Source organism: Mytilus californianus, unplaced genomic scaffold (genome assembly GCF_021869535.1).
Source record: "Mytilus californianus isolate M0D057914Y unplaced genomic scaffold, xbMytCali1.0.p SCAF_5, whole genome shotgun sequence".
Taxonomy (NCBI): Eukaryota; Metazoa; Mollusca; class Bivalvia; order Mytilida; family Mytilidae; genus Mytilus; species Mytilus californianus.
The window spans coordinates 69,681,197-69,707,614 of NW_026262701.1; the positions used below are offsets into that span (position 1 = coordinate 69,681,197).

Genomic DNA, 26,418 nt, shown 5'->3' on the forward strand with positions numbered 1-26,418 from the left:
TGAGCAGAAAGTTGATGAACCAGAGATATGTCAAAGAACGTCTCGTCCTCTTCTAAAAAAGTTCATCTGAAGATACCAAGACCTTGTTGAAAAATATTCCATATCAACTTCACAAATAATACATGATGGTCTTCAATAGATATAAGAAGATGTGGTATGAGTGCCAATGAGACAACTCTCCATCCAAGTCAAAATTTATAAAAGTAAACCATTATAGGTCAAAGTACGGTCTTCAACACGGAGCCTTGGCTCACACCGAACAGCAAGCTATAAAGGGCCCCAAAAATTATTAGTGTTAAACCATTCAAACGGGAAAACCAACGGTCTAATCTATATAAAAAACGAGAAACGAGAAACACTTACGAACCACATCAACAAACGACAACTACTGAACATCAGATTCCTGACTTAGGACAGGTGCAAACAATTGCAGCGGGTTTAAACGTTTTAATGGTACCAAACCGTCACCCTTATCTGAAACAATTCAAGTATAGATTCTAGGTACTCACGTTGTTTATCATCTTAATTACGTGTTATAGTATTTTTTTATTAGTCTTTAAAAAAATTAGGAGATGTGGTATGATTGCCAATAAGACAACTTTCCACAAAAGTTGAAATAAAGTGGATTTAAGCAATTATAGGCAACCGTACGGCCTTCAACAATGAGAAAACCCCAAATAGTAAAGGCCCCGACATGAAAAATATGAAACAATTCAATTGAGAAAACTAACGGCCTAATTTATAACAAAACAATTTACGAAAAACAAATATGACAGATGAACCAACGACAACCACTGAACTACAGGCTCCTGGCTTGGGACAGGACCTGGGACAGTGGTGTAACAGCATAAGAACAAACTATAAAAATCAGTTGAAAAAGGCTTAACTCATCAGATCGATACAAAGCAGAAAAACATCAAACAAAAACACACACCGGACGTGGCAGGGTATTTATACATCCCTACCAACAAAAAAGACACAAAGTACAGATCTGAGAGTACTCGCAGTTATTGACAGCTAGTTCAAAGCCAATAACCACTAATAAAAAAAATAAATCATGTATCAAAGACTATTAAAATATCAATCAGTACACATCCAATATCCAATGGATTTAGTTTAAAGACGCCATTAAAAAGCCAGAAAAAAATATGACCTTGTGCAATGCCAAAAAAATAGGTATCAACACATTGTAGTACCGTGAAAGTGCATACTAGTATGTGTAGCACAATACTATTAAGTATGTTTTTAGTTAATAACAAAATCATTATTTAAACCAATAAAAATAATATTCAAAGATCTAATTACAGTGTTGAATTGGTAACATAACGAATAGGTTTATTTAAAGGGTTGATAAGTTTAAAGTACGATTTGTACCTCCCTAAGACAACATACTTGTATACGTTGACCATTCTTTTTTATAACCTTCGTGGGTCTATGTTTCACTATTCCTTTAGCCATGAGGGACAAGACGAGCTTAAAATGAAGCTTTTTACGGGGTAAAGGAGGTGGGGGTAAGGGACCAGTCATCTTCTGTGGGGGATGGGTTTGTTTTTAATACTTATTTCTTGAGGAAAATATTTGCAGAAGGGATGCATTTCTGCCGTACGTACGGAAGCGTAAGTTTATCTAAAGGGTTGGTTTGGCTCCACACAAACTTTTTTTTACATTTCTTCCTATGTTTGCGTTATAATTTATTGTTTGTGAAATAACGCAAAGGTTTTTGTTATTTCACACATTGTTTGCCAAATAAAACGCAAGTGTTTTCGTTATAAGGCAAACCTTTGCAAAATAACGCAAACATTCAGTTCGTTATACTTGACAAACCTGTGTGAAATAATGCAAACCTTTGTTCTACCAATTATTTCTTATTCAAGAAGCAGGTGTTGTAAATGGAGGAGGTTGCATGTATTTAGCACATATCATGGCATAATAATTAGCAGTAGAATATTTCAAAGAAAATTTAGTAAATTGAAGATATACCGAAGAAAACTAAAAATAAAACCATTTAATGAAGCCGAATTTTAATGTACTCCCAATTAAGCGCCCGTATAAGCATTGTGCGAGATTGGTTAGATCCACACAAGCTACCCCTATTGAAATAAATAAACTCATCATAGATACCAGTAGTCAGTTTCACATAAAAACTTACGACTAAGATTGATCGCAAGTATACTTAATTGTTCATGACTTACGATCAATCTTAGTCGTTTTTGTTTTGTGAAACCGACTCCTGGATTAAAATTTTTTACTCCAGACATAAGATGAAAGTTTTGTATTATCATAATTATGTACTCTTGATTTTTTATCAAAGAATCTTTATCATATTCTGAGATTTCAACAAACGATTTCTTTCGTCAATTTTCAAAACTATTCATTCTGAATAATTAATTTTAAAGCCGAAAGATCATTTTGTTTATTTGACTTTATCGTTTTACAATTGTATTAGACTTTTTTTGCTGTTTTCTACTTTGATACTTTAAGTTAATAAAATTTTCAAAACCATGGCCATTCATTCCGATACAAGAATTCAATTATGTCTTTGTATCTTTATGATTATGATTTAGCCTTGTTGTGTTCATGGCCCTTCCCTAAACTAAATCACAACCAAATTTTACGGGTAGACGGACATGCAAATGCCGATATTTACAAAACACTGATTTCACATTATATAAATAAATGTAAAATGTAAGTTCAATATAGTTTTTGATTATAAAAATATATACAAAACTTAATGAATAATTAAAATCAAAATGTTTGCGTTGTTTCGCAAGGTTCGCACTAATTCGCAAATGTTTGCGTTAAACACATACATCATGTATATATAAAAAAAATAATAAATTCAGCATTGAGTTTAAAAAAAAACTTGTTCCTGTATGTTATTGCCGGAATATTTATCGAAAACAATGTTTGTCCCCAGAACAAAAAAGGCACCCCCACTAAAGATAAATGGTCGTTGCCTAAAGAAGATGTTGTACGGGTTTCTGTGAAACCATTTTTTTTTTAGAGAAATGATTTAAGTTGAATACATATCGAGACAGACTACGAAGTATATGTGCATGAAAAATATTACCAGAGACAACCTTTCCGTCATATTTCAAATTCAAATGAATATTTCGACAATGTTACAAACAAGTCGTTAGCCTAAGTAAAAAAATAACTGAAATATTTGTCGTTTGGTTGACTCCGACTGTCTCGCAAAAAAATACTAAGAAAAATAATCTATATTTTATTTTATTTTTGTGAAGGTGTTGCCCCTCCTTACTCTTTGAAGGCTTAATAATCCCGATTACCACTTGTCGTCTTCTAATCTATCATTAAAGAATCGCTGTCGTTTTAGAATTCTGATTACACTTGCCGTCTTTTAAGTTATCGTTTAAGAATTCTGATCGCCCAATCTAATTAAAATATAGTTCACTGATTTCGTCATACTCATATATACGATCAGTCGATCACGCGAGTTAATATAGGTCTGAATTTAATCAGATTGTCTGATCGCCACATGCCGTCTTCTAATTTAATAATACATGTATAAATAGGCGGAGTTGAACCTGTATACATTATATTTAGGTTTGATTGGACTCCATGAAATGTTTGAGCTATACTTCACTGTGAAATACTGTCCATGGCAATATTTTATCGTGGAATACTGTCCATGTTTGATGTACATGGCTGTGTGAAAGCTTACTAGTATCATATTTAATAAGTTAACAATTCATGTCATCATGACCTACTTTTCAGGATTGGTTGAATTTTTGAGATGTCTTTGATATACACTACAGGAATTCAGTTATATAATAGAACACGAATTCTCTCACAAATGACTATATCATATTTCAATCTCGAAATCATCATGCATAAATAGTTGGACTGAGACCACCAAATTCCATTTAACAAATATCTCACAAAGGTGGAATGTAAATAAAAAAATAACTTGATATGTTTCAATGAAACATTAACCCAACACCACAATAAAACCAGACAAGACATTTATATATATAAAAATTACATGTGGTGTAGTTTCCAGTAGGGAAACTATCTACCAGAGACCAAAATAATAAGTAGAAGTAACCCTATGGCCTTTAACAATATTGTATAAAAATAAGGAGCTGTGGTATGATTGCCAACGAGACAACTATCCACCTAAGTTCAAATGTCACTTTTGAAATCCTTTAACAATTAACTGATATGACATTGTGTATAATTTAAATCACATGTTCCAAATAAAGCTAGTGAACCATTGGAACATTTCTTAACTGAGTTTTGATAATGAATGCTTGATTGTAGAATATTTTATTTAACATATCTGACAAGCAGTTTATATTATATATATGTAGTTTGTCTTTATTTCACAGTCTGTAGAGAGAAGCAGCTCTTGTGAACAGGAGATATCACGATGGGGACTAGATCTTTGAATGATTTGAACTGTAGCATTGGAACTGACACTCATTTTAACAGTTATCTAGTAGCCAGTTCAATTAGTTAAAACTGAACATTCACTTGGATGTAGAATCCATATAAATTGGGGCCAAAAGGACATGTGTATTATTGGACAAGAGGAATTCTAGCTGTATTGCAGAAACTAAAGTGATTTGTTATGGACATTAAACTACTATTTACTGTATGATGAATTTTATTATGAAACGATTTATAAAATTGTTTTCCTCCTAGAAATTATTAAAGCAACTTTAAAGGTGAGATGCATTTCTTTTTTTATGACACTTCCAATATAATTGAATTGAAAAATTGTTATCTTATAAATTCCCAATATGCCCTTTTCAGTTCTTGGTTTGACTCATAAAGCTATGTTGATGTTTGGTTGTATCACATTTGTATATGGATAATAAGTTAGTTGCATTTATTGGATAAGTAGGCTGACAATTTGGCAGGTCTCTCATTTTAGTAAATAACAAACTGAGCTACAAACTAAACTGTTTTCTTGCATATGCATGAAAAATCAACATACAAGACATAATGCTGTTCTGTCTTTGAAAAACAGATTTCAACATTTTAGGTGAATAACCTGGATGTTTTTGGCTTAACCTAAAACTGGCTAAAACTGACTAAAAGGTTTGAGTTGTTGATCAATGAGACAGCAATGAAATATCTTTGGATTGAAAATTTCAAAATAAAGATTAAAAAACAGACAAACAATATACTGCTACAAAGAAACGTAAAGAGTAACCACCATGAGCCCCATCAAAACTAAGGGTTATAACTCCAGTGGTAATGAAGATCAGCAGTTCTTACTACACTAGTGTTGCAAGTGATATATACACAAAGGTTTCTCTTTTAAACCTATCATAGATGCTTTGAACAAAGGGATGAAGTCCTAGATAGTAAACAGTAAAGTTGTCTATTGTTGAAGACCTTTTGTTAAACCAGACGTTTGTTTCTAATTGCATTGTCTTACCAGTGTCATTGAAGTCAATACATATGTATGCTAAACTGTTGGTAGAGAGAACAAATTTTCATTAAACATCTTTCAGAAGAAAGAACGGATAAGTATAATGAATAAACAGATGCCTAATAATCTGAAGTAGTCCTGTTGTCCTTGGTCTTAATTCAGACTAAATAAACAAATTGCATTACGATAGAGTGGGGTCTAATACTTTTTTTTTAATTTAAGGAATAAGTTTGGTATATTTGGTTGAAAGAAATACATGTATGTTTTACAGGGTCCATCTTATCTTTAACTTTACAATTGATCATTTTAAGCTGAAATAATTTAACCTTTCCGTGACCTCATATTAAATCATTTAATCAGTATGGTTTTTGTGATACATGAAATAAGATTTTCTTATCAATTGTCTGTGGTAAATGACTAAGCAGATTATCATGTGCATCTGCTTTTATTGTAAAGAGAGAAAAGCGAAAATATGGCTACAATGTTAAACTCTTGTTACATGATATGTATATTTTATAGTTGTCTACAATATGAAACACGATAATCCTGACTGAAAAGAAATTTGAGCAAGTACACACGTTGTAGTTGGTTACTATTCATGATACGTATGGTGAAGTTAAGCCGGTCTCTGTGTTTAGGGTTCACAGATTCTATACCTCCCTTTTAGGTATAGTAACGTCCCCTACCATACGTATCAAGTATCTGCTCTACTGGTACGAACTGAGTGAGGGGGCTCAGTCTGACCGAGCGCGGTAGCTCGGTCCAAAACTTTTCGGGGCAGGGGATATTTTAATTTCTATCTAATTTTTATTTGGGAGAAAAGGGATACTTTTATTGGTTTATCCACTTGGGGATGGTGGGGTCAAAGGGGATATTTTACCTTTTTTATAACCAAATCTTAAATTGTACATAGGTTGTTTTTATCTTTTGTTTCAATTTTACTTTTTTAATTCACAGTTAAATTCAAGCCCAAGTCAAATCGGAGACTTAAAAACTGGTACTCCGAACGGAAAAGGCAGGTGTCTAACGGTGTGCATTTGTCTTATTGAACTATCACCTAAAAGTCCATCTAACCCACAGGCCGGCTAGCTAGTACAAGCAGACAAGTACTTTTTTTTATACCATTTGGCATTTTTTAAACAATTTTGGCATTTTTTCTTTTGTCTTTTTGCTTATTAACCTTTTGTGTTTTTTACCTTTGTTATTGTTTCAAATGCTTTTTTTTAAAATTATTTTGCAACTTTTTCAGAAATATGCTTTACACCTTTCAATATCGAAAATAAGAGAACACTATGGCAATCATAGTGGTTATCAAATTTTACGTAGCATTCTCTTTTCTAATTTACATTACACATTTTGGCTTAAAGTAACTTTGGCTGTTAATCTTTTGTATGAATTCTACCATGGATGACCATTATGTGTAGAAAATAAAAAAAAAACTACATTTACATTTTTCAAAATTCGCTCAGTATCATATATTTATAATTCATGTCAAATAGTTCTAAAATTTCGGTCATATTTCTAAGTTTCTATGTAAGTTCTTCCATATCTGGTACATCTTATAAAAATCGTATTAATCCACTAACCAACTTTTCTGATAGGGACTTAACACCAAGCAGAAGGGGTATAGGTGATAGGTGGTTACGGTTGTTATGAATGGGTGAGAAAGGAAGGTAGAAAAAGTTAATAATTTATTTTTCTTTCTTTTTCCATCCATAATTAGGTCTTTCCATTTTCCGTGGAAAGACCAATTGATTTTATTCTGATTATTATTTTTTTTTCTTCTGCAAATTTTATTCCTTAAAACCATAAAAGAAAGCGACAAATTATTTTTTTCCAAATTGCTCGTTATATCCTCAGGATTTTTTTAAAATTCTGACCGAAGCCATCCGGAGACTAGCCTGGGATCCTGGCTCAATGCTCGACAGTAGACAGATGAGCACGAACGTCATCAATTAAGTAGGAACTGCGTGTCATTCTGGAACAAACGAGCCCCATGATTTCTAAGGATGATTGGGTTCATGTTGCTATCGACGAAGTATTAGATTGGGTCAGGATGCCAGGCTACCGGAGACTCCATATAAGAGTTATTTCCCCTTCTGTATTTGACGTACGTGAAATGTATTTGTAACTGGTAAACCATATATTATTTAATCGGTATACACAAACCTATCATTTGAGACCGAAAGTGACCTTTTAAAAACTGGAAGTAGCTTATTATCTCCCTTATTTCAGACAAAAGTATATAAACCATATATTTTTTGAATCAGTATGATGAAACCTATGATTGGACGCCAATAGTAACTTTGAGTAACCCGCAGGTAGCTTCTTATCAATCATTTAGAAACTTAATGTGGAAAGACCTTCAATTGTTTAGTATTTTTTTTCCCCAATTTTATTTTTTCCGAGTAGTGTTTGTTTCGCAAGATTTTGCTTAGATATTTAGTATATGATATCACACAGTTTATACGCTTTTGAAACTGACACCGTTTAACCGAACATTTTTTCTTGTAAGAGCTATCTCCCTGAACACTGTTTTGCTCATTATCTTTACTACTCCACAACCGTAAATGAAAGCAACAATTTTTTTCCTAATTGCTCAATATATCCTCAGGAAATTTTGTAAAATTTTGACCAAAGCGATACAGAGATTCCATATGAGAGTTATTCCCCCTTCTGTATTTGATATAAGTGATATGTGTTTGTAACTGACAAACCATAAGAGATAAAAACCTAGGGTATTTTAATTTGAGGTCATTGCTCCACCAAAATGAAATGAGTTAAAGGTCAAGGGTTAAGGTCATGTTCTAAATTTTGATTTTGGCTTTCTATATCTTCTCAGAATCCGTCAAAAAAAACATCGACATAATATTGATTAGAGTTTGTTGCTACATGTCGTAACAGATATATTTTGGTCTAAAAGGCGCATTGACATTTAATTGGAATTTTCTCTCAAATATTTAAAATCAGCTGTATTGTGATATAACTCATTAACCATATATAGTAGAGACTAAGGAACCTTTGATTAAATGTCCTTGAAATTCAGGTCAAGGTCGAATATAAATTTGGCGTTCCTAGATTTTGACCTTTGCTATAAATACATATTTATATATGATAAAGCACTGGGATCTTTTGCATAAGGTTGGTAGACATATAACCTTGAAAAGGTCAGCCAGAAGTGACCTTTTGTTAACAGGAAGTCGCCATTTCCTGCACCTATTTCATTTTAAAGTACATAGAACCATATGTTTTTAAAATCAGTGTCAAGTAACCTATGAGATAATACCGAAAGTGAAATTTTTTACACTGGGACAATTTATCTCCCTTATTTGAAACAAAAATATATAGAGACCGTATATATTTGGAATCAGTATGAATAAAGCTATCTAATTAGACCGGAAGGATTTTTTTCTAAATCAGAAGTAGCAAATTATCTCCCTTATTTCAGACAAAAGTATATAGAAACCATTTAGTTTTTTAATCAGTTTGAAGAAATCTATGATTGGACGCCAATAGTAACTTTGAGTAAGCCGCAGGTAGTTTCTTGTCGATTATTCAGAAATTCAATGTGGAAAGACCCGTATTTGTTTTCTGAACAATTTGTTTTTAATTATTTTGTTTTTTTCTGCTTTGTATCGATCTGATGAGTTAATAGAAATAAGATGTGGTATGAGTGCCAATGAGACAACTCTCCATCCAAGTCACAATGTGTAAAAAGTAAACAATTATAGGTCAAAGTATAAGCCCTTTTCAACCGATTTTTATAGTTTGTTCTTATGTTGTGATGTAACACTAGTGTCCCAGGTAAGTGAAGGGTGGAGCGCTCAAACATGTTTAACCCCGCCTCATTCTGTATGTGCCTGTCCCAAGTCAGGAGCCTGTAGTTCAGCGGTTGTCGTTGGTTCATGTCTGTCATATTTGTTTTACTTCTTTTTCACAAAGTAATCCACCAACTAATTGCAATCCCAATTCTAGAACAACGAAAACATAGCTTCTTCGTAAGAACCATTACAAACTGGAATGATCTACCGCCTAGCCTATTGGCCATTCATGACTATGAGGCATTTAAGACCTACTTCATAGCACACATATATCCGTAAACACACACATAATGTTTTTATCTGCACTGGCACCTAGCCACTTATGGTATAGATATGTATATATATATATGTTAAACACCTGTACATATGCATTTTGGATGACACTACAACAACTTTATTTTCAACATATTTGTTGTGACGTCAATCGACTCTTTACGGATTCCCATGTGGATGTAGATGTTTTAACTTATAAAAAAATAATAATAATTGACCGAAACACAAAACGTTAAAAGATCTTTCTACGGTATTTAAATGATATCAATGCGTTGAATACATCTATCTTTAATTTACGAGCGTTAACCCATTATTATTTGATATCCTGATTGAAATAAGAATTCAACAAAACTTTTGTACTACGGCAGTATCAAGAAACTTATCATAACTATATCTGTTTCAAACTATCGCTTAGGTCCATATATATGCAATGGAGACACAATGAATATAAGACTTGATGACAGACTATGTGCATGGTAAGTCAGAAAAATGTCGATCTTCGCACGCTAAATACTCAATTGCAGATTGTAAACGAGTATCAACACCGTGATTATCTGCCTTCTACTTATTTTATTTTCGGATTGCAGTGAAAAAACGTTGTCCAACAGTGCTTTGTTTTCAATATTCTATTAATTAATTATGAATATGATATTGAGTATTGGACAAATCCAAAATAGAAATCAAGGGATTGGTACCTCAGCTATTCATCTTTTGTTTAAAGGAATTTAAATCATGCAAAATCATTATGGATATTTAAATGTGTTGATTAATCATTTGACTTCTTTCATGTGCATGACACATATTTTGATAGGTAAATTATGATCATCTTATATAATTACTGTAGTATACGAAATATTTATTTTCATATTATGGTACTTCTATTTTGATGAGGATTTTCAAGTTTTAAGTGGTAAGCGAAACTGTCATACAAATTGGCTTTTTACAAGTAAGTACAGTATTATAAAAACTTTCAAACTCCCTGAAATTGTTGAAGTGTTTTAATCATAACAAATATAACACCAGAAAAATCAATATTTAAAGTATTAGATGTTCTTTGGGCTTTAAATGTAAACCAAAACAAAGTGATTGAGTTTTTACTTTCGTTTTAAAATTGACACAGCATTCCGTTATTTGTCACTATTCACAATAATAGTCTATTGTTTTCTGGATAGTTTGACCGATAAACACAAATAAACGTATGAATAATATTTTAGACCATTACATATAAGCAATCGGAATGATACTCATTACAGATTATCCTTCACAAAGAAAATTCAATGTTCTTTGAAGAAATCGAAGAAATTAGTCAACGTTAAGGAACTGAAATCAGTGGATATGAATTTTCGACAAGTTCAACAAGTTCTTCTACTGTTATTGGAATTTAAAGTTTTATTTGGTAATGTATTCTTTATTCTTAATACTTTATTTTATCAACAGTGATACATATTTAATCTAATCAAAAGGCTCATAAAAGTCCAATTTGTTTACTTGTCAAGAATATATTTTACAGTGTTTAAAATTTTTATGCTAACAGTTTTTCACGATTTTCAAATTTTGACTGAGTAGATTCGCATGGCGGATCATGCATCCATGGCAGGAGACGCTAACCCTGTCGACGCACCCACTCCTTTTGGAGTTCATGCGATTCCTTCAGTTTTTATTTGTTACATTGGTTTGTATCTTCTTAGTCGATTTTTTCGAGTTAATTATAGATAAACTCAGTGGCGGATCCAGCCATTTCTAAAAGACGGGGAGGGTTCCAACCATATGTCCCTATTCAAAAGCATTGATCGTAATAAAAAACAGATCCGCCACTGAAACTACTATTACCTTTATTCACCTATCTATTACGATTTTTCGTGATAATATGGAAACACCAAAATTTATTAAAACCTCTTCATTTTTGTACAATAATACCTGTAAAAAGGCACCTGATGGTTTCTGTCATACTTGACATATCTGCAGGTCTTTGTTGATTTATTTTGCGTTCACAGTTTTCGTAGCTCTTATTATACTAATTTTGTGTTCACAGATTCAACCTAGCTATCCTTCATAGTTTTTGACATAATCGTCAAAACCAAGAAATATTCTTCAAGTCACTTAAGGGCCCAAAATCCTACGAAAAAGTATCCAATGGTTTCATAATACGTCCTTCCGTTGTTTGATATAGTCGAGGAATTGAATTCGTCATGTCTAATGGACACCCCTTATTAATTTACCCTGAAGTTCGGTACTTTGGTAAATAAACTCATCATAGATACCAGGATCAATATTTTGTACGCCAGACACGCGTTTCGTGTACAAAAGACTAATCAGTGACGCTCGAATAAAACAAGTTAAACAGGCCAAATAAAGTACGATTTAGCAGACGCGTAGCTACGTTAACGTCAAAACGCCCTGGAGTACACATGAGTTTTGGAAGCAAAAAATAATCTAGATACACTAAAAGAATTAAGTTAAAAACACTTGAGCCTTGTAATTCTTTCTTCAATTACTTGTAATTGAAGATAAAACTGTCAAAAAAATTATACTTTTTAATCAAATGGTATCATATTATATATTTGTTCATTTGCCAATGTCTAAATGTACTGTAAATTCTACTCAATTTCCTTCTTTTTTTTTAATTCATTATATATCATATCACATGAACAATGAGAGTGGCGGTGTTTGACCGTCTGAAGGATTTAATCAGGCAAAGATCTTATCAAAGATTTTAATTTCATATACCAGTATGTAAATGAGCTCGGATTTCAAACCAACTGCCTGTTACTTATACAATCCACCAGGAATCAAACTCCAGGTGCTAAACTCAAAGAATCATTTAGAGCATACAAAAATGAGATCCCTAGGGATTTGGACTTCCTCAAACCGAGGTTGATCGTTGGATCATTCATTGAAGTTTGTCAGCACAGAAACCTTCTTCTTTGTGTGAAACTTTTAATATGACCCAAAAAATGTAAACAAAGGCTTGTATCCATGTACATGTATTTGAACATACTCACCGTACTGCTGACCATACCCGTTGCTACAGCTACTGCAGAATTATTGTTTAGTGTTTTGCGTAGGGTAAAAACTTACTTGCGCACTAGTATGCACCAGTAGAGATTATCCGCTTTAGGGTTGATGCATATTCTCCAAGAAATCCCAACTATTGTAAAGGGAGTTATAGAAACAGTTGCTTCACGCAAAAAAACAGGCAAATGCCTCTGCTGTACTTATACTGACTTTGTACTTCAAATGTGTTTTATTTTTAAAGTATTGCCTGTCGATAATCATGCTCTCTGGTTCTAGCATATGAACATATGCAATGACTTATACAATTCTGGTAACTTTTATGTACAATAGTGTACAAACCTTTACATAAGATTGTTTGATATATGTACATATTTTGACTGAAGTTTCCTTTATTTAATATATGGAAGCTGAAGTACGATAAGTATTTAACATTTTTATATAACACCTGACCATCTATGAAAATTAACTATTGCATGTGTTAATTAACGAAATTTGTGCATAGTAAGGGGGGAAATTAGATGAATTCAAAATAATCAATAGAACGACAACATTGAAACGAAGACTTGCTTTTTTAATATCTTTGAAGTTTTGGACTTGTTGTCGATTGATTATTTTACCCCATATCCCCTTTTAAACATATTTTACAGTAACTGGGTTGGACTTTTTTTCTCTCTAAAACCAATAACTATAGAAAACCATGAAAACAAATCAACACAATGAATAAATTAAACATAAAAATTAAACAAATTAACCTCCAAAGTATGTTGCTATTGATGAGTTTTTAATGACCGAACTAGTATTTTTCTCGATAACGTGTGATACTCCGGGGGATTCGTCCCCTGCAACTGCCTACCTGCTTTCTGCCATTGACACGATGGGGGCTTGAAGGTCAGGCGACCTTGCCTAGGTTCGGGCGTACACTTAAAAATTACTTAGCTACGTCACTGACGAAGTTGAAAAGCACGGAGGACCCAAAATTCCGAAAGATTTTGCCAAATACAGCTAAGATAATCTATTTCTGGGGTAGAAAATCCTTATTATTTCGACAAATTCAAAGTTTTGTAAACAGTTAATTCATAATTATGACCGTATCAATGATAATTCATGGATTGATGCAAACAATTATTAAAACTATTCAGTCAGTTCCAGTAATTTACCAAAACACATTAATACCACCTGAATGAAATATTTTCATTTAACAATTTATTGAAATAAAGGTTGACATGAATTATATAAGGATGTTGGAATTCATAAATGTTGGGTTCCATTTATATATTGGGATATAATACATACTACGGGTCACCGTACCGTCAACAATTAACAAAACCAATAACGTGAATATTCTTATGAAATATTTAAAATGAACAAGTATGAACATCTGTGCTTTTATTTAATTCCAAATGACTTATTCTAAATGCCCAGTTGATTAGTATATAAGCAATTCTGTTTTATCTGGCAAGGACAATGACTGGGATAGGATCCATCATCACCCGGTGCTAATACAAAATACGATGCTAAACAAATTTTTCAACCAAAACTTGTTCTTGTATTAAGATTTAAGTGATATGGGAAATGGACTAATTGAATAAATAAATTTGGTTAAAAGACTGATAAAACTGCGAAAATAAATACGTTCAAAGGCCTAGTATAACATTCTGCATTGTCGATATGCCAGTTGGTCTTCAAAATAAAATATACATTGCAAATCAACAAATGTTGTAAAACTTTATTATAAGGATTAATTAGTCGATCCAACAGCAATTAAAGAATAAAAACCACCCTTCAATAAAATATTGTTAAAAATAATATAAGTTGGTGAACGAGAGACACAAAAACAATATTTTTAACGTACTACAACGGATTTCCCACATTGTTTGTTACTATTTTTATACTGTTAGGTGCATTCATAGTAGGAGAAGAAAAAAGGTAAAGTAACAAAAATACCGAACTTCAAGGAAAATTCAAAACGGAAAGTCCTTTATCAAATGGCAAAACCAAAAGCTCAAACACATCAAACGAATGGAAAACAACAGTCATATTCCTGAATTGGTACAGGCATTTCTTTATGTAGAAAATGGTGGATTAAACCTAGTTTTATAGCTTGCTTAACCTCTCACTTGTAAAACAGTCGTATAGAGTTCCATTATATTGACAAAAATCGATTATGAGATTTGAACAACTGTCACATTTATTTAGAGTATGTGCGATTTGAAGTCATTTACCTAATTTATTGGCAGAGTATATTCCAAATGTTTTTTTAAAATTATAAATTTAATCGAGGGAAGCAAATTGAGCTTAAAATGTAGTATCATATATATATATATATAGGTTCCTGATTACATGTATGATATCAATTTGTTTTTTAGATTTTGAAGTTTGAATATTACATGCCTGGTTACATAGTTTTGAATGCAATATTTTTCAATATAGGACAGTTGAATATAACAAGTTATGGATCCCTTTCTGTTGGCTCAAGTATTTCCTTAAACTGTGATATACAATCGTTTACATCGGCTGCCTCGTGGACCAGAAATGTAACCATTTTGACAGAATGTTCCAATACTGGTTTCTGCACAATCGAATCAAAGGGAAGCTATTCGTTTACAGCGAATTCGACAGGGATATCTGTTCGCATAAGTCCATTAGAAATTTCTGAAAATGATGTGACTTGGAAATGTGCCATTTCGGGAGAGGAAGCATATTTTGAAATAATATTACGTAAGTTTGTATATCTCCATACTTTCATGACTTTCAAACGATCAAAAAATAGTTATGCTGATTACAGTATATTAAAAAAAGCGAGGCAGAAATTCTAAAGGAAAATTCATAAGTCGAAAACAAACTGTCACTGCAAAAGAAAAAACAAAATAACAAAACACAACACAACATAGAAAACTAAAAACTGAGTAACACGAACCCCACAAAAAACTGGGGATGATCCAAAGTACTCCGGAACGGTAAGTATATTCTACTCCACATGTAACACCCGTAGTGTTACTCCTATAAAATACGTTGATAAATTATATCAGGTGATTAGACATCACACAATAGCGGATTGGTAAATGACTCTTATCTGACCCTAAGACATCACCAATTTCGTTTACCATAGGTCATGTAAATTTTCAAACTCTGAAACTTGATCGAATGTCAAATTTTGAAATTGAAACACTTTTTCATGACAATGGTAAGCCATTACCGGTATAAACCAAAAAAACATTAAAAAGGCTATAAATAACAAAGAAAACCACTTTAAAAATCAAGCAAGAGCAGCACAAACCCCTTTAAAACAAACTAGAGGGATCACAAATGCTCCGGAAGGGTAAGCAGATTCTGATCCACATGTGGCACACGTTGTGTTGCTCATGCAAGTGATATGTCTAGTTCAGAGAAAGAGAGGACGGGATAGTGGCTTCCATGTTTGCAGCAACCCTCTATCAAGGAAATCATGATAGGAAATGCTAATATCGTATCAACTGAAAGATATATACTCCATGTGCAGTCGCTGCTGGAATGTTGCTACATAAAAATGGAAAGACCACAATTGAGAAACTGAAATTATCTCTTTTGTCGTAAAGATTCGTTCTCAACCGACCCCCATTGTCAACTTCTAGATGTAAGTCAAGACATGTGACAAAAGTCTGTATATGATGTATCCTTTATTTCAAGTCGATAGGATAGCATCGTTCAAAATAGTCACCATACTTAATTTAGTGAGAGGACATCATCCATATAGCGTGAAGCTAAATTATGATGCTAGCGTCTTTCACCTTTTCCTGAAATGTTCCTGTATGAAGTCAACCTCATTTGAATTAAGAACAATTCGGAAAGTAAAGGAGCACAGTTTATTGTTTGTTTGTTGAAGAACAAGTCCTCGAAATGTAACAAATATGTTGTCATTCAAGAAATCAAGAATCTTGATAATGTTAATTTCAGAGTTTTTTTTATCAGTGTGAACTTTTACAAAGTACGATTTAACTCTCCAGAAGACAAGATACTTGTATCAACGTTGGCCATTCTTATTTATGAAACAAGCAAGGAAAATCCTTTCAACTTGTCTTTTAGCTTGGAATTGTGAATATTTGTGTAAAGGGTACAAAAAAAGACAAATGCTTTTATACTATTGCAAAAGAAAAGAGACTTAGATTGTATGTTCTCTAACAGATCTTTGGAATTTTGTAGAATCCACCTCTTATTCACACCACCCCTAGAGTACGTAGTTTCGCAATAACTGTGAAGCCCGGCTTATAACTTAAAAAGAGGTTTCGTGAAGCACTTGGAAGACTCAGCAGTATAACGCTGTTAATAAGGAAACTTATGAAAATTGGGAACCCAATACAGTGAAAACTGCATAATGATCTAGCAGCTCGCATTGTATTACTAAAAAGTGTTAAGACATCTGATCGCTTCAAAAGCCATACTAAATACTTAAGTATGTTACTTCGATTGTCTATTTATTATCTTAGAATATATCATACTTAGATATTATATTCATAATTGAAACGATATAGTGCACATACAAATGTTTCCCTCCGAGAGTTGAATACTATATATCTAATTTAAGTTTTCTTATATTTTTCAGCATTACCATCAACCCCGTCAACAGGGGACCAAGACGTTTCAGGCAAGTAGGACTGCAATCTTTTTATATTAAAACGTTTGTAAGAAAAAAAGAAAAAAAATCCAAACTACAATTCAAGGCTCTTAATTCCACAGAATTAAGAAATAATTCTTTCATGCCATGCTTTATGCTCATTTTAACATGGATATGCATTATATTTGTCAATATCTTTATACCGAGCGTTAGCGAGGTGTAAAATATTGACAAATATAATGCTTAACCATGTTAAAATGAGCATTAAGCATGACATGATAGAATTATTTCGATTCTGATAGGAATATTAAGAACTTTTGTACTTCGAAGCGGACCTATAATACACATTCAAACGGCAACCATTTTGATTTGATGAACCATGTCATGAATAACATGTATACGTAAACTTACTTAAAGAATGATTTTATTCAATTTCCTAGCGAGCAACATCAATTAAACTGTCCATTTCTACCTCCGCCGTTGTTCAAAATACAACTGACGTTGCAATTCCAATTGTGACGTCAATCACGTGCAGCCCATGTTTTATTGTAATTAGAACATGGCTGTGTTTCCAAAGCGAAAGAAGGACGTCATATTAGAATATATGTTTATCAGAGTTGTATACTCCCATATGCTGAAACTTGTTCCTCATATTGTTGTTCATTGATCAAAAAAGCAAAATATTTATGAATAATAGGTTCTAATACAAACAAATGAAATCGATTTGAATCATTCCAATCTATTTTGAAAAAATATGAAGATATATTGTCAATAATTATTTCACCTAAAACTGATATTCACCTAAAACTGATATTTACCTAAAACTGATATTCACTTAAAACTGATATTCACCTAAAACTGATAAGGCAATACTGATCATAAATGCAATAGCTGGTGACACTTTGGTATCGTTAGACAAACAATTGTATTTGCCAACAGACTCAAAGCGCAACAGTTTTGGGATTTCATCGTTGATTGATGCAAGGGTTTATCCAATATTCTCGCTTTTTATAGGTTTTCTGCCTGGAGACATGTTTAAACCCCTTTCACTATTTGTAACATAAAAAATGGTATGCTAACATAAACAGCCATAGTTACTTTTCGTTTTATGTTTTGTTACATGTGAAAAAATAAAGTAGAGTATACATAATTTGGTTGGAGCCGCCAAATCTATGAGCAAAGGAGCAAACTCAAAAATTGAATTCAACTGTAAAAAACACAGCAAATCAGTGGCAAAAGATACCATACCAAAAGGACATTCAAACTCATAAGTCGAAAATAAACTGACTATGCAATGGCTAAAAGAGAAAAAGACAAACAGATAAACAACAGTACACAACACACAACATAGAAAAGTAAAAACTGAGCAACAGGAACCCCACAAAAAACTGGGGATGATCTCAGGTGCTCCTGAATGGTAAGCAGGTCCTGCTCCACGTGTGGCACCCGTCGTATTGGGTGTTAAGCATATTGTTGTGTGAATCTTATAGTGTTATATGTCCACTTTTGATAAAAATTGAGATAACTTTATATATTAGATCCAAGTGCAATGGAATGTCTCCCTATACAACTTTAATACAAGATGTCTACACTCTACGAGTTCTTGTCAGAACTACACTATTCTATCTCCACACTCCCATTGGATTGTAATGGCTTATTCATCTAGTTAGTTCATAGAAAAATATTTTTATAGTGTTGTATCTCCATTATTTCTTATGTATTTTTTGCTGTTGAATAATTAGTATAAAAGTTATCTTAGTAGTACTATGATTAAATGGTTTGCATGGTTTGAACTCAATCTATGAGCAATTCTTAGCAAATCCCACAGTGCAGAATTGGGGATATTACAAATTAAAAAAATCCATAGTCTATCTCCAATGGAAATATAAGGATAAATTTCTAAAACTACATTGTTTGTAGTGAAATGTTCTATCTCAAAAAAAAGGGGATGCTTTATTTATCTAAGTTGCTTATCTATGAAAAAAAAACAATCGAACAAAGAGTTACTCTTCATGTACGTTAATTCGATTCCTATATAACTTTTTATGTCTCAGTCAAATATTTATAATATTGACTTTTTAAACTTTAATTTCAATTTTTACCACAAAATGGGAAATACATCATTGTAAGATCAACACGATGGTATGTGTTCTCAAAGATGAGAACACATATGTTTAAGTTCGCAATAAGGTTCATAAACCTCTGAGAGCAAATACATAGTATGATAATTATCGGAAGCATATACGAAATATATATATGTGCAAGCAGAAGCGTGAAAGGATTTTCAATATCATGAAACATATAATCAGTTTAATTGGAGTATGGAGCTGGCATTTCAGTAACTGCTAGTAGTCCTTTGTTAATTCATGTTTATCATTGTCATTTTGCTTACTTTCTTCTGCTACCTAATTTAACATCGGAATCGAACTTCTTTTAAACTGAGTTTTACTGTGCATTTTGCTGTGTGTATTTTTTTATTCCAAATTGACGACTAGAGTTATAGGGGAGGTTGAGATCTCACAAAACGTGTTTAACCCCTCTGTCCCAAGTCAAGAACCTCTAGCCTTATAAGTCTTCTGTGTTCTTTTAAATATTGGTTCATTTGTATGTATCGTAGATTAATGTGGCGTCCATTTCGATGAATAAGTACACATTATTGTTTACGGGCCAGTTGATGCTCGCCTCCGGGTGCGGGATTTTCTCGCTGCATTGAAGACCCATTGGCGGCCTTGTGCTGTTTTCTGCTCTTTGATCGGGTTGTTATCTCTTTGACACATTCCCCGTTTCCATTCTCTATTCTATCCATTAACAATGTACTCATATGATAGCAGTTAATTTATGGCACAATTTATTTCTAGCGGTCATTGTGTGTGATACTCTTCAAAAATTAAAATCAAAGCAAATAATACAAATAGTAATTTTAGATGTTATCCTGAACCACTGTCATCGTTTCGTGTTTTGTTCTTTTGTAGATGCTACCCGAAATCTTATTGTACACCACCCTTTTAATTTGTACGTTTGTCTCAGCATGGCAATGTTTGCAATATATCAGTACGGTTGACGCAGATGTGTTCTTCCTAGTAAAGACAGATTCGACCGGTATTCTGGATGCGTTTTAATGCAATTAATTGTAGAAGAAAATTTGCATACAATAAGTTTTTCTTTTTTGTTTCGTTTTTCGTGTAATTTTTGTTGTTGTTTTTTTTACATTTAATTTTGACTCCCCAATTACGATCCTTTTTCAAACTTTGTTAGGTTTCAAGTACTGACACGAGAACGACAATAATCACTACGGAGAACAATTTCTAGAAAACTAAATAGCAAAACACTCACAAATGTAAGAATTTAAAACAAAACGTCCATGTTTATTGTCTACACTACACATTTAAAGGTTTTTTTTTAATTTTTGATATCGGCGTAATGTATAAATATTATCCGTCCATCATTGTTATATGTATTATGCCATATCATATTGTGTATACCGGCATTTAAAATGTTTGTATGAAAGATTTACAATAAATTGACTACACTCGACGTAAGAAATCTATTTGAATTTAGCTTGACTTAATGAATCGAAACATGATGAAGAAGGGCTTAGACTGCATGCATGTTTTGTTCGTTTGAATATACATTATAAAAAAGAAGATATACCTGTCAATGACACAACTATCAATAAGAGACCAAATGAAGTGGATGTAAGCAACTATAGGTCACCGTACGGTATTCAACAATGAGCAGCATCCATGCCGTATAGTTAGCTATATACAAGTGTTCAGGATGACATAATGTGATACAACTTAATCGAGAAAACCAATAGCATAGAGTGATAGTCTATTAGCACACCTTTAATGGACTGAAATTTCCAGCGCACCTACACAAGGCGTGCCTCAGTGTTAAGACTTTTCTCTACAGTACTGAAGGTCCTGGTTTCAATCTTGACTCGGGGCGCAGGAAATTTCAGTACATTAGAAAGGTGATTTTCACCATCCCACACACATCTCTGGTACCCATATCTGAGTTTAAACTAGAATAGGTACTTTGGGGGCCTTGGTTGTTCAAAGTGGCCCCAGGCTTTGACATGGGAGATCAATCTGCAGACATCTTTTCGGTTTGTCTGTTTCTGCCGAGGAGCCGGTGGTTCTCTCAGATTACTTCGGTTTTCTCCACCATTATAACAGACTCCCCGGTGTCCTAACACTCCCCTGGTGTTGGGTTAAGGATTGTCCCTGGTGGTGGATTGTATATATGATTATATATGTTAGTGACACGTATGGTTTGGGTATTGTCCGTAGTGGTAGGTTGTTTATAAGTTTGTGACACGTGTTGGATTTGGGATCAAGTTGTCCGTGGTGGTGGGTAGTATAGAGGTTAGTGACATATCTGTACATTTCCATTCGTTTGATGTGTTTGTAACTTTTTGTTATTTTACTTTTTAATCCTGATGGGGAGTGTGCACGGATTTCACTGTACCCTCGCAGCCCTCAGGGATGCTTCGCATAACGGAGGAATTTACGTACATAATACATATATACAAGGCAGTCCATGATGCAAATTATTGAACGTATATTTTTTTTTATATAATATGTTTGTTTTATTAACACATATTTTGATTTTTTAAATATATATTATGTTTATATGAATACATATTTATATATTTATGAACAATTATTTGTTTCTTAAGAAAAGTTATTTGTTTTTATGAACAATTATGTGTTTCAATGAACAAAATATTTTTTCATGAACATACATTTATTTTTAAATGCATATTTATTTCATTTAATGAACACATATTTATTCGTATGTATATATATTATATTCTATAAACACATATTTAAATTTGTTGAATATGGATTTTGTTTTTATGAATATATTTGATTTTATGAACAATTATTTATCTTTAGTATCCCCAATTGACAATAGCCATATTTGACGGAACTTTTATTTAAATTTTCGCTTTTTCAATCTTTCTCTTTTAATGTCTTAGCATTATAACAGTCAAAATCTAATAAATATTTAGTAGACAATTTGTATATTAAATCTATATGTATGCAACATATTTCTATATAGTATATGGTAAAAACTCGTTGCGAATCTATTTTATTTTGAAAAACGTTTTATTTCCCTCCAAAGTTAATACTTGCTTCCCCGGGCTTGAATGCAAGTTATATTCATGTGGCAATATTTTATTTTTTGTGAATATTACAACGTCTGACACTCCATAGTTTTTTTTTCCTTTTGATAATGAATATAGATTACAAATGAGACACGTCTTAGTTTGCCATTCCATCGTCCCATCAAATAGAGAAATATAAAATAAGAAGATGGGGTATATAAAGGCAACAGTAGTATACCGCTGTTCAAAAGTCATTAATCGATTAAGAGAAAAACAAATCCGGGTTACAAACCAAAACCGAGGGAAACACATCAACTATAAGAGGAAAACAACGAAACAACAGAAACACTGAACTGCAACAAAAACAAACGCCAACATACATAGAAACGGACTGACAACTGCCATATTCCTGACTTGGTACAGGACATTTTAAGAAAAAAAATGGTGGGTTGAACCTGGTTTTATGGCTAGCCAAACCTCCCGCTTATATGGCAATGTTAAAAAATATCGCTAAAATGACAACACTACGTGACAGGAATACAGTACAAACAAACGGAAGAACACTCAGCACAGATAAATGCATTAATAAATAATATAAAAGTACATTGCAACATGTAAACCGCAGAATAACAACGGACATCTCCCATGAATTAACGACAGCACAGGACACCACAAACTGCGTCACATGAATAGATCAACGGCACAAAAAGTGACGTATTTTTGTGACGTATATATAATCTTGAAATTCATACAATTATATGGAACGAAATCCAAAAAATCACAATTATTTTCACAATACTAGTCCAAATATGTCTGCCAATGAGACAACTCTCCATTTGAGACCAAATGACTTAGAAGTTAACAAGTATAGGTCACCGTATGGCCTTCAACAATATGTAAAACCCATACCGCTTGTAAGGTATAAAAGGCCCCGAAATGACAAATGTAAAACATTACAAACGAGAAAACTAACGACTTGATCAATGTATAAAACATTAAACGAAATACAAATACGATATAAAGCAACAAACGACAACCACTGAATTACAGCCTCCTGATTTGGGACAGGCACATACAAAATATGGCGGGGTTAAACATGTTTTCAGGCCCAACATCCTTCCCTAACTTTAGACAGTGATGTAACAGTATACCATAAGAAAAAAAAAATAGAAAACCAGTTGAAAAGGGCTTAACTCATCAGATCAATACAAAGCAGAAAAACAACCAATAAAATCAAAGTCAAGATGTGGCAGGGCAATTATACATCATCCACAACAAAAAGACAGTGCAGATCTGAGAGTACTTGGAGTTACTGACAGCTAGATCAAAGCCAATAACAACTTAAAACAAATCATGTATACACGACTTAAAAAATCAATCAGTACACATATCCACCATCCAAGGGTTAAGTGTAAGGACGTCATTAACAGTCTGAGATAACATGACCTTGTGCAATGCTAAAATATAGGTTTCGACAGATTGTAGAATAGTGAATGTGCATATGTGCATAACAAAAATATTAAATATGGTTTTATTTAATAGTTAACAAAAGCAACATTAATACCAATAAAAACAATATGTAAAGATCTAATTACAGTGTTATATTGGTAATCTTTTAGAATAAGTTTATCTAAAGAATTGATAATAATAAGTTTACCCAGATCGTATCTATATTTCCGGGCTTGGTTAACACAACATCACCGTAAATATAAGGATGTGCTATCCCGTTTTGGAAATAAATTACAACCAAAATTTCAAACGAAATCTTTGTTTCTATGGAAGAATTTAGTATTTGTGGTAACGAAATTCCTGACTTAATAATTTATCGGTAATACAAAGATTTTGTTCATTGAAATCCAAAACGTCATGATACAGACACGGTCATAGCGAAAGAATTGGGATATGTAAATACCGTAAGACGGTGCCAAAGGAACATTACCGTCACAAAAAGAAAAATTAACAATAGTGAACGAAAAATCGACCTTTTTGTTGTAAATTTTTGTGTAGAGTTTCCCGTGTAAAACTGAAATATCTAAATCTAGGAAAGGACAGTTATTGCTGATAATAATTAATTAGTTTAAAGTAAGTTCCTTTGTGTAAATTTTCGGCAATATATTTAGAGAATTCTTGATTATTTAAGGAAAACACTTTTTTTTATAAGATTGGATGGAAGTGTAGTATTAAGAGTTGAAAAGTCAAAACTGTCAACAGAATCAAAAGGACCATCAAAAGCACGTAATTTGTCAAAAACATCCAAAGATTTTTTTACGCGCCAAAAATAGTGAATTCCACTATTTGCATGTATGATTTATTACAAAAGGATAGGAACACAAACCGCTTTGCGAGTACTTGGAGTGTGTTTCTTGTTTACAAGTAGGCAGATTAAGTACCATTTTATTTATTTCCAAAATATTTTCAAAATGAGAGACTGAGTAGCAGCTGCAAGCTCTTGAATGTCGTCTGAATTGAGAAATGTATACTCCATACGCGGGTGAATTTGGTATATTGCTGCGCAGGGGAGGAAACTTTCTGACTCCAAAACTGAAATTGTCTCGTTTGTGATAGATTCTGGTACTGAGATGACCGCTGTTGTCAAATTCGAGGAAAATGTCTAGAAATGAGGCGCAGGAAGCTATATCTATGGTTTCTTTAATCTCTAGTTCAAGAGGATATATTAATGGGACACAATCAGAAAAGTTTGGATTGTTAATGGAAAAAACATCATCAATATACCTGTATGTGAAATTAAATGATGCAGCTTCTTTGATCTTCTTGTTTTTTACAAGTGTTTGAAGGAACTCCGAAATTTAGAAAATAAGAAAAGATCGGCCATTTGGTTCCCATAGGAATGCCTACAACCTGCTGGAAAATTCTAACTTAAATTCAAGAAATATGTTGTCAATGAGAAACTCTAGCATACTGATCACTTGTTCTTCGGTGTGGCATGTTTTATTTTCGGGCGGATTTTTTTTACAAAATATGTAGAATTATATCCCAAAAACAATATTTTTTTTTGCGTATGGTACCATTTTATGGAGGAAAGCATTGTGGATCATTTTTTATAAAGGAGCAAACTCAAAAATCGAATTCCACTGAAAAATACTCAGCAAAGATGAGGAAAGCTGTTGATGAAAATTTGCATACAACAAGTTTGCTATTGTATTTTTTCTTTCTAAACAGGTCGGGTTTCAAGTACTTGACAAAAGAATGACATCAACCTCACGGTAATCAATTGATAGAAAACTAAATAGCAAAATAGTTGGAGTGACCAATCCAACGATTTTTAAACTTTAATGGACCACTCTACCTTCACACTTATTTATGACTCTTCGTTTAGAGAAACGTACAAACTTTAATTTTTGCCTGGTCGTAGAATCGAAAGATGGTGCAAATTTTTAAAAGTTGAAGTCAAAGTTCGGTAGTTTAGTTTTTCGTTCGTGGTAATTCTTTTACAACGGGTTATAAAAAGTAAGGAATTAATATCTAAAATAGGCGAGAAATTAATCCTTTAATGAAATATTAAACAATAGCAGTTCCTATTCGACTCAATAATTTTGAAAAAAAAATGAAATCGCCAATTGCCCATTTGTAGGAAAAATTCCTGTTGGCAACAAGAAGAAGATAAAGACGAAACAGGAAAAGGCTTTCAATTGATATGTTTTACATTACATGTACATTTACAGATTCATATCTGATTTTTATGGTTTCTAAAAAAAATATAAAATAATTGTGTTTCTGTTCAATTATATACCATTTGCTAGCGGCACATATTTCACTAGGTAACTGAATAAAACTGTTTAAATAAAGTACTGATAGGTAAGCGTATATTTTTTTCTGCTACGAACTTAGAGATTGTGTGGAAAGGAAAAAAACTCATCTAAGATACCAGAATTATAATTTTGTACGCCAGACGTTCGTTTCGTCTGCAAAAGAATCATCAATGACTCGAATGAAAAAAAGTAAATAGCCAAATAAAGTACGAGGCTGAAGATCATTGAGGACCCTTTCATTGAAAAGTTTGCAAAATACAGCTAAGGTATCTATTCCTGGGGTAGAAAATTCACATTTTGACTTCAGCAGCCACCTATAGACCCGGGTCCTTTAACATGCAAAGTGCACGACATTTTCCGAACACCAGGCTTCTCATTGTTCATCCCTGGGTTAAAATAGTTTCTAACCTACAATGTGGTTTGGCTGAAAC

General features: G+C 32.8%; 1 long non-coding RNA gene across 2 annotated transcripts; it reads left to right on the forward strand.

Moving 5' to 3' along the window:
* Window positions 1–6,588: 6,588 nt before the first annotated feature.
* LOC127701375 (uncharacterized) lies at window positions 6,589–17,129 on the forward strand. 2 transcript variants are annotated; one of them, XR_007981990.1, is made up of 4 exons: window positions 6,589–10,309; window positions 10,752–10,894; window positions 14,944–15,231; window positions 17,093–17,129. It is a non-coding gene; the product is annotated as an uncharacterized LOC127701375 (long non-coding RNA). The 2 variants fall into 2 exon arrangements; XR_007981989.1 differs by having other exon boundaries at window positions 10,309–10,444.
* The last annotated feature ends 9,289 nt before the right edge of the window (window positions 17,130–26,418 follow it).